The sequence below is a fragment of the Cervus canadensis genome, chromosome 25, assembly GCF_019320065.1.
Source record: "Cervus canadensis isolate Bull #8, Minnesota chromosome 25, ASM1932006v1, whole genome shotgun sequence".
Lineage (NCBI taxonomy): Eukaryota > Metazoa > Chordata > Mammalia > Artiodactyla > Cervidae > Cervus > Cervus canadensis.
In genome coordinates this window covers 18,210,892-18,220,409 of record NC_057410.1, presented here as the reverse complement: position 1 = coordinate 18,220,409, position 9,518 = coordinate 18,210,892, and positions in this window count along the sequence as shown.

Below are 9,518 nucleotides of genomic sequence, written 5' to 3'. Positions count from 1 at the left end.
ACTAGTGACAGAAACAATATATAGAAAATTTAAATAGTAAATGAAAGTATTTTATCAAAACATCTATTACCAACAGTACAACATTAGTTTTTACCTAACTAAAAAAAAATTAGTGGTGATGAAGATGTCATAAGAATATTTATATACTGGCTAATTTCTAAAGGGTAATTTAACAAGTATCAACTATTAAAGTTCTACTGTTTGAACCAAAAACAACATCACATTTTATCCTAGGGTTCTAGTCAGAAATACAAATATTTATGTACAAAGGTATGTATTATTTAAAATTCAAAACATATATACAAAATGATTATCAGAAAGCATTAAAATGTTTCAGAGAATTCCTAATGGGATGAAAAAACATTCTGGATTTAATGGCAAGTACAAAATACCTCCTGTGTATGGATACGTATAGACAAGGTAGTAATGGCACAGTAAGGACTATAATCTCTTGACAGACAGACCTAGATTTCTGTGGCCTTGTTCCCGCTTGGAGCATTTGGCCTTGGACCACTTACTTAACCTGAGTTAATTTGAAAAATAAAAAGATACAAACAACACCAACGGAAAAATATTATATGATTCTGCCTATATGAAGTACCTGAAATAGGTAGATTCATAGAGATAGTAGAATCTAGGTTACCAGGGACTGAGAGGAAGGGGGAAGTGAGTGTTGCTGAGTAATGGGTACAGAATTTTTGTTGGGGATGATGAAAAAGTTTTAGGTATCGATACAGGTGATGGTTTCACAACATTGTGAATGTACTTAATGCCACTGAATTGTATACTTAAAACTATTTAAAATGGTAAATTTTATGTATATTTTATCCCACAAACAAATGGACAAGCATAACTTAAAGTTTTTGTGTAAAGAACAGTTAGGCCACCAAGACCCTCCCTGCCACTCCCCAGTCATGCTGAACCATGATACCTGTAGTCTCCTTCACCTGTCAATGTCCAGAACACTCCCCAGGGAGCTGAAGCTGGAGGTTGCGGGGCAGGGAAGGGAGTTCTTCCTTCCTGGGATAAAAAGACAGACACTGGAAATTTGGGCTCTAAAAAAAAAAGAAACCTTCAACAAAGTCCCTCAAGCTGATACAAGGTGGTGGTAGTGTTACTGGTACGTGCTTCTGATTAGCTTTTAAGTGCTTCACATGCAAATATGAACAGACACATAAGCATCAACAAATGTTTGAGGAAAGCGTCAAACACAGCAGAATCCAAATGATGAGCAAAAAAAATGGAGCTTACAGGAGCTGAGGAATTCTGGCTTTAAAACTTTCTGACTCCTGGGTTTCAGAGAAAAGGACTGAGCCCTGTAATAGACTGGTTATTTCTAATGAGAAAGCATTCAATCAGAGAATGCCTGTCTTACCAGATATGTTTTCTTTCTATCTGCAATCACTTATTTACTCATTTGTTATTTGAAGTTTTTTTTTGTTTTTTGGGTTTTTTTTTTTTTTTTGACTAGGTGACTGTTTTGGAACTGCTGTTTACAATTTTCAGATTATCATAAAGTCACTCAGTCATGTCCGACTCTTTGTGACTCCATGAACTGTAACCCACCAGGCTTCTCCATCCATGGGGTTTTCCAGGCAAGAATACTGGAGTGGGTTGCCATTTCCTTCTCCAGGGGATCTTCCCCACCCAGGGATCTAACCGAGGTCTCCTGCATTGAAGGCAGACGCTTTACCCTCTGAGCCACCAGGGAAGTCCCTATCATAAAGATGGCCACATATAATAGGACAGATTTATGAGTGCATACATGAATGCATGCTTCAGTTGTGTCCAACTCTGCAACCCCATGGACTATAACCCATCAGGCTCCTCTGTCCATGGGATTCTCCAGGTAAGAATGCTGGAGTGGGTTGCCATGCCTTCCTCCAAGGGAACTTTCCAACCCAGGGATCGAACTGGTATCTCTTATACCTCCTGCATTGGTAGGCAGGTTCTTTAGCGTCACGTGGGAAGCCCATATTTATAAGTATTAAATGTTAATTCATTTCTTTGTTTCATATTCCATAGGTGTAATATGTGGTACACAACAATGATCATGAAGTATTTAGGCATTAACATGTAATAGTAAAACCCTTGCTGGAGAAGTACTTGAAAGTTTTACACAGAATATAACACAGCTAGATCAGTAATTTAGATGCAATTATTTATAGAGGAGCAAAACGTGATTATAAAAGGTGGGATGAAGAGTCACTGGATCACATAACTGGGACAGTTCAGCTTCAGAAACAGGTGAAGGGGTTAAAATGTAATTAGAAATCTTCTCCTTGTCTCTCAACTACTGCTTTCCTCCATACTACCTTTGTTTTCCAATAACCTTTCTTTATGAGATAGCAGAAATGACCACCAGGATCTCTAAAGCTAGGAATCCTAATGATGAAAACTCCTCTCCACGGATGGTTCCAGCAAAAGTCCCAAGAAAAGCCCTGAGGGGGAAGGCCTGTGTCACAGGCCCCACTTCTGAAGATGAGTAGATTAGTCCCACCCAACTCACATACACTAAGTGTGTGTTCATATGCAATGTAGTAGTTTAAGTTTGGAATCAATGTGTTAGTTACTTATCTCGTCAAGACTCTTAAGCTCTCCTTTTCATCAAAACAGAATACTGAGGCAGCTGAGCAGGATGCCCAAAGGAAACAGAGATGCAGCCCCAAACAAAAGAAGCCATTTCCCATAGTAAGCATTTTTCAGAGTATTTGCAAAACATATAGGAGGGTAAAGCTCTTTGGAAAGCAGTTTGACAAGGCCTGTCACTTATGGTAACAATGGAAGCAACTGTGTGTGTTGTGTGAGCACGCACGTGTTCAGTTGTGTCTGACTCTTTGCAGCCCCATGGACTGTAGCCCTCCAGGCTCCTCTGCCCATGGAATTTTCTGGGCAAGAATACGGGAGGGTGGTGCCATATCCTATACCAGGGGATCTTCCCCATCCAGGGATTGGACTCACGTCTCTTGGGTCTCCTGCATTGGCAGGCAGATCACTAGCGCCTCCTGGGAAGCCCATAAGCAATTGCAGTCACAGACTAAACCCAAGTCCACCAGATGGGTTTAGTCATCATTATTATTATTATTTATTATTTATTTATTATTATATATTATTATTACAAAATTGCTTTTGTAAAATCCAAATTTTAAGAATCCTCAGGTACTGTTACAGATAGAACCGATTAATAATTTTTATAAGATCTGGTACCTAGAGGGCTCAGTGGTAAAGAATCTGCCCACCAATGTGGGAGACACAGGTTCAATCCCTGATCCAGGATTTCCCGCATGCCGCTGAGCAACCAAGCCTCTGTGCCCTGGACCACGACACTTGAGCATGTGCTCCAGAGCCCAGGAACCACAACTCCTGAGCCCACGTGCCGCAACTACTGAGCCCGGGAACTGCAACTGCTGACCCCAGGAGCCACAACTAATGAACCCTGGAACCACAGCTCCTGAGTGCACATGCCGCAACTCCTGAGCCCAGAAATAGCAACTACTGGGCTCAGGAACCACAACTCCTGAGCCAGTGTGCCGCAACTACTGAGCCCACGCCACAACTGCCACGCCTGCTTGCCGAGACCCCAAGACCCACGGCAAGAGAAGCCACCCACCACAATGAGAAGCCTGCACACCACAACTAGAGAAGAGGCCCCACTTGCCAAAACTAGAGAAAAGCCCACACAGTGACAAAGACCCAACACAGCCAAAAATAAATTAATCAAAAAGATCTGGTACTTAGAATAAGCAGATCAGAAATACAACACCTTTCATAGAATGCCATCTTAAGCAGATTCCTTCCTGGGAGTATTGCATCTTTTATCACCACATCTTTCCAAATGCATGGCTTTTTTCTTTTTTTCTCATTTTCTCAGATTGTATTTTTTTCCATTATGGTTTTTTACTAGATATTGGATACAGTTCCCTATGCTATGCAATAGGATCTTGTTGTTTATCCAGCCTACATATTACGTGCTAGTTACAAATTCCCAATCCAACCCTCCCTTACTCCCTCATGGCAACCACAGATCTGTTCTCTATGTCTGTGAGTTTGTTTCTGTTTCATAGATAATTTTGTGTCATATTTTATATCCATACATAAGTGATATCTTTCTGACTTCACTTAGCATGATAATTTCTAGGTCCAACTACATAGCTGCAAATGGCATTATTTCATTCTTTTTTATAGCTGAGTAATATTCCACATCTTCTCTATCCATTCTTCTGTCAATAGGTATTCAGGTTGTTTTCATGTCTTGACTATTGTAAATAGTGCTGCTGTGAAGACAGCAGCTGCATTTGTCTTTTTGAATTATAGTTTTGTCCATATATGTTCCCAGATGTAGGATTCTTGGATCACATGGCAATTCTAATTTAGTTTTTTAAGGAGCCACCATACTGTTACTCATAGAGGCTACACCAATTGACATTCCCACCAACAGTGTAGGAGGATTCTCCACACCCTCTCCAGCACCAAATGCATGGCTTTATGTGAAACACATAATCTTTTATAAGGATATGGCATACTTTGGTGGGAATTATTCCAGGATAACTCAATAGCCACAAATCAGAACACCACATCTAACAAAACAGAAGGATAAAAATCATATGATCATGTCAATAGATGTAGAAAAAGCACTTGACAATATCTGGTATCTAGTTATGATAAGAACTCTCAAAAAAATGTGGTTTAAGGAGAACATATTTCAACATAATAAAGGCTACATGAGACAAATCCACAACTAATATAACTCAAAGGTAAAAAGCTGAAAGCCTTACGTCTAAGATAAAGAACAAGACAGAAGTGCCCATTATCACCACTTTTATTCAATATAATATTAGAATTCCTATCCACGGCAATAAGAGAAAGAAAGAAATGAAAATTGGAAAGGAAGAAGTAAAACTCACTGATAGTGTATATAGAAAACATGATATGATGACAGATGACATGATATACAGATGACATGATAGTATACCAGTAAAGTTTCAGGATACAAAATTAATATATAGAAATTGGTTGCATTTCTATATACTAATAATGAACTATAAGAGAAATTTAGAAAGCTATCCTATTTACAAATGCATCAAAAAGAAAAAATCCATAGGAGTAAAATAACCAAGAAGGTAAAAGTCCTGTACTCTGAAAACTAAACACCACTGAAGAAAGAAATTGAAGAAAACACAAATAAATGTAAAGGTATGCCATGCTCACAGATTGGAAGAACTAATATTGTTAAAATCTCCATACTTCCTAGAGCATCTCTCCCAATCAAAATATCCAAGGCATTTTTCACAGAACTGGAAAAAATAACTAAAATTTGTGTGGGACCCAAAAGACCCAAATAGAACAATCTGAAGAAAGAACAGAACTGAAGCATCATGCTCCCTGACTTCAAACTATACCACAAAGCTACAGTAGTCAAAAGTGTATGCTGGGTTCAATCCCTGGTTGGGGAACTAAAGTCCCAGAAGCTGTGTGGCAAAAAAGAAAAAAAAAAGTGTATGGTACTGGCACAGAAACATATACATAGATAAATGGAATAAAACCAGAAATAAAACCATGCTTATGTGGTGAGTTAATTTGCAACCAAGCATCCAAGGATATACAATGGAGAAAAGACAGTCTTTTCAAAAAATAGTGTTGGGAACACTGGAGAACTACATGCAAAAGAAACACAATCCCTTTCTTATATCACATATAAAAATAAAAATGGATTAAAGACTTAAATGCAGATCTGAAACCATAAAACTCCTAGAAGGAAACACAGGCAGTATGCTCTTTGATATGAGACTTAGCAATATTTCTTCAGATATGTCTCCTCAGACAAGGGAAACAAAAACAAAATTTTAAAAAATGGGACTACAAAAATAAATAAATAAATAAATAAAAATAAAAAATGGGACTACATTAAAACACTTCTGCACAGCAGATATTAATGAAGTAATCAATAAAAGGTAAAGGCAACCTACTCAATGAAGAAGATATTTGTCAATGATACATCCAATAAGGGGTTAATATCCAAAATATATAAAGAGCTCATACAATTTATTATTTTTAAAAATCTAATTAAAAAATGGTCAGAATATCTGAACAGTTTTCCAAAGGAGACATACAGATGGCCAAGAGACAAATGAAAAGATGTTCAGCATCACTGAGCATTAGGGAAATGCAAGTCAAAGTCACAATAAGACCACCTTACACCTGTCAGAATGGCAATTATTAAAAAGACAACAAAACCCAAGTGCTGGCAACAATCTAGAAAAAAGGGGACTCTTGTGCACTGTTGGTGGGAGTGCAAACTGATGCCACCACCATTGAAAACAGTATGAAGATTCTTCCAAAAGTTAAAGTAGAACTACCATTGTTGTTGTTGTTGTGGAGTCACTCAGTCGTGTCCAACTCTTTGCCACCCCACGGACTGCAGTATACCAGGCTTCCCTGTCCTTCATCATTTCTCGGAGCTTGCTCAAACTCATGTCCATTGATTCGGTGATGCCATCCAGCCATCTTGTCCTCTGTCATCCCCTTCTCCTCCTGCCTTAAATGTTTCCCAACATCAGGGTCTTTTCTAATGAGTCGGCTCTTTGCATCAGGAGGCCAAAGTGCTGGAGCTTCAGTTTCAGCATCAGTCCTTCCAGTGAATATTCAGAGTTGATTTCTGATCCAGCAATTCTACTTCTGGGTATTTATCTGAAAAAAAATGAAAACATTTATTTAAAAAGAAATATGCACCCCTACATTCATTACAGCATTATTTACAATAACCAGGGTACAAAAGCAACCTGAATATCCATAATAGATAAATGGACAAAGAAGGTATTGTGTGTGTGTATAACATTATGTATGCCCACAATGGAATATTAAAGATGTTTTATATACATACCCATAATGGAATAATGGAAGATTACTCAGCCAATCTTGTCATTTACAATAACATAGATGAACTTACAGGGTCCATCTATGGTGTTATGCTAGGTGAAATAAGTCACATAGAAAACAAATACTATATTATTTCACTTACTGTTTTTGTTGTTCAGTCACTAAGTCATGTCCAACTCTTTGTGACCCAATAGACTGCAGTATGCCAGACTTCTCTGTGCTTCACTATCTCCTGGAGTTTGCTCAAACTCATGTCCATTGAGCCCACTGAGGATGGTGATACTATCCAACCATCTCATCCTCTGTCACCACATTCTTCTCCTCTTTCCCTCAATCTTTCCCAGCATCAGGGTCTTTTCCAATGAGTTGGCTCTTTGTATCAGGTGGCCAAAGTACTGGGACTTCAGCTTCCACATGAGTCCTTCCAATGAATATTCAGGGTTTATTTCCTTTAGGATTGACAGGTTTGATCTTCTTGCTGTTCAAGGGACTCTTCTCCAGCAACACAATTTGAAAATATCAGTTCTTTGACAACCAACCTTCTTTATGGTCTAACTCACATCTGTAAGCATGACTACGAGAAAAACATTAGCTTTGACTGTACAAACTTTGTCAGCAAAGTGATGTCTTTGCTTTTTAATATGCTGTCTAGGTTTGTTATAGCTTTCCTTCCAAGGAGCAAGCATCTTTTAATTTCATAGCTGCAGTAACCATTCAGTGATTTTGGAGCCCAAGAAAATAAAATCCATCACTGTTTCTGAGTTCACTAATATGTGAATCTAAAGAACTCCTTCCTTATTGCCAAATTCAGACTGAAATTGAAGAAAGTGGAGAAAACCACTACACCATTCAGGCATGACCTAAATCAAATCTCTCATGACTATACACTGGAAGTGAGAAATAGATTTAAGGGACTAGATCTGATAGACAGAGTGCCTGATGAACTATGGACGGAGGTTCATGACATTGTACAGGAGACAGGAATCAAGATCACCCCCAAGAAAAAGAAATGCAAAAAAGCAAAATGGCTGTCTGAGGAGGCCTTACAAATAGCTTTGAAAAGAAGGGAAGCGAAAAGCAAAGGAGAAAAGGAAAGATATACCCATTTGAATGCAGAGTTCCAAAGAATAGCAAGGAGAGATAAGAAAGCCTTCCTCAGTGATCAGTGCAAAGAAATAGAGGAAAACAGTAGAATGAGAAAGACTAGAGATCTCTTCAAGATAATTAGAGATACCAAAGGAACATTTCATGCAAAGATGGGCTCAATAATGGACAGAAATGGTAGGGACCTAACAGAAGCAGAAGATACTAAGAAGAGGTGGCAAGAATACACAGAAGTACTGTACAAAAAAGATCTTCATGACCCAGATAATCATGTTGGTGTGATCACTCACGTAGAGCCAGATATCCTGGAATGTGAAGTCAAGTGGGCCTTAGGAAGCATCACTACAAACAAAGATAGTGGAGGTGATGGAATTCCAGTTGAGCTATTTCAAGTCCTGGAAGATGATGCTGTGAAAGTGCTGCACTCAATATGCCAGCAAATCTGGAAAACGCAGCAGTGGCCACAGGACTGGAAAAGGTCAGTTTTCATTCCAATCCAAAGAAAGGCAATGCCAAAGAATCCTCAAACTACTGCACAATTGCACTCATCTCACATGCTAGTAAAGTAATGCTCAAAATTCTCCAAGCCAGGCTTCAGGAATACATGAACCATGAACTTCCAGATGTACAAGCTGGTTTTAGAAAAGGCAGAGGAACCAGAGATCAAATTGCCAACATCCACTGGATCATCAAGAAAGCAAGAGAGTTCGAGAGAAACATCTATTTCTGCTTTATTGTCTATGCCAAAGCCTTTGACTGTGTGGACCACAATAAACTGTGGAAAATTCTGAAAGAGATGGGAATACCAGACCACCTGACCTGCCTCTTGAGAAATCTGTATGCAGGTCAGGAAGCAACAGTTAGAACTGGACAAGGAACAACAGACTGGTTCCAAACAGGAAAAGGAGTATGTCAAGGCTGTATATTATCACCCTGCTTGTTTAACTTATATGCAGAGTACATCATGAGAAACGCTGGGCTGGATGAAGCACAAGCTGGAATCAAGATTGCTGGGAGAAATATCAGTAACCTCAGATATGCAGATGACACCACCCTTATGGCAGAAAGTGAAGAGGAACTAAAAAGCCTCTTGATGAAAGTGAAAGAGGAGAGTGAAAAAGTTGGCTTAAAGCTCAACATTCAGAAAACTAAGATCATGGCATCTGGTCCCATCACTCCATGGCAAATAGATGGGGAAACAGTGGAAACAGTGTCAGACTTTATTTGGGGGGCTCCCAAATCACTGCAGATGGTGATTGTAGCCATGAAATTAAAAGACGCTTACTCCTTGGAAGGAAAGTTATGACCAACCTAGACAGCATATTAAAAGGCAAAGACATTACTTTGCCAACAAAGGTCCGTCTAGTCAAGGCTATGGGTTTTGCCATGGGTCATGTATGGATGTGAGAATTGGACTATAAAGAAAGCTGAGAAAAAAAAAAAAGAAAGCTGAGTGCGGAAGAATTGATGCCTTTGCACTGTGGTGTTGGAGAAGACTCTTGAGAGTCCGTTGGACTGCAAGGAGATCCAACCAGTCC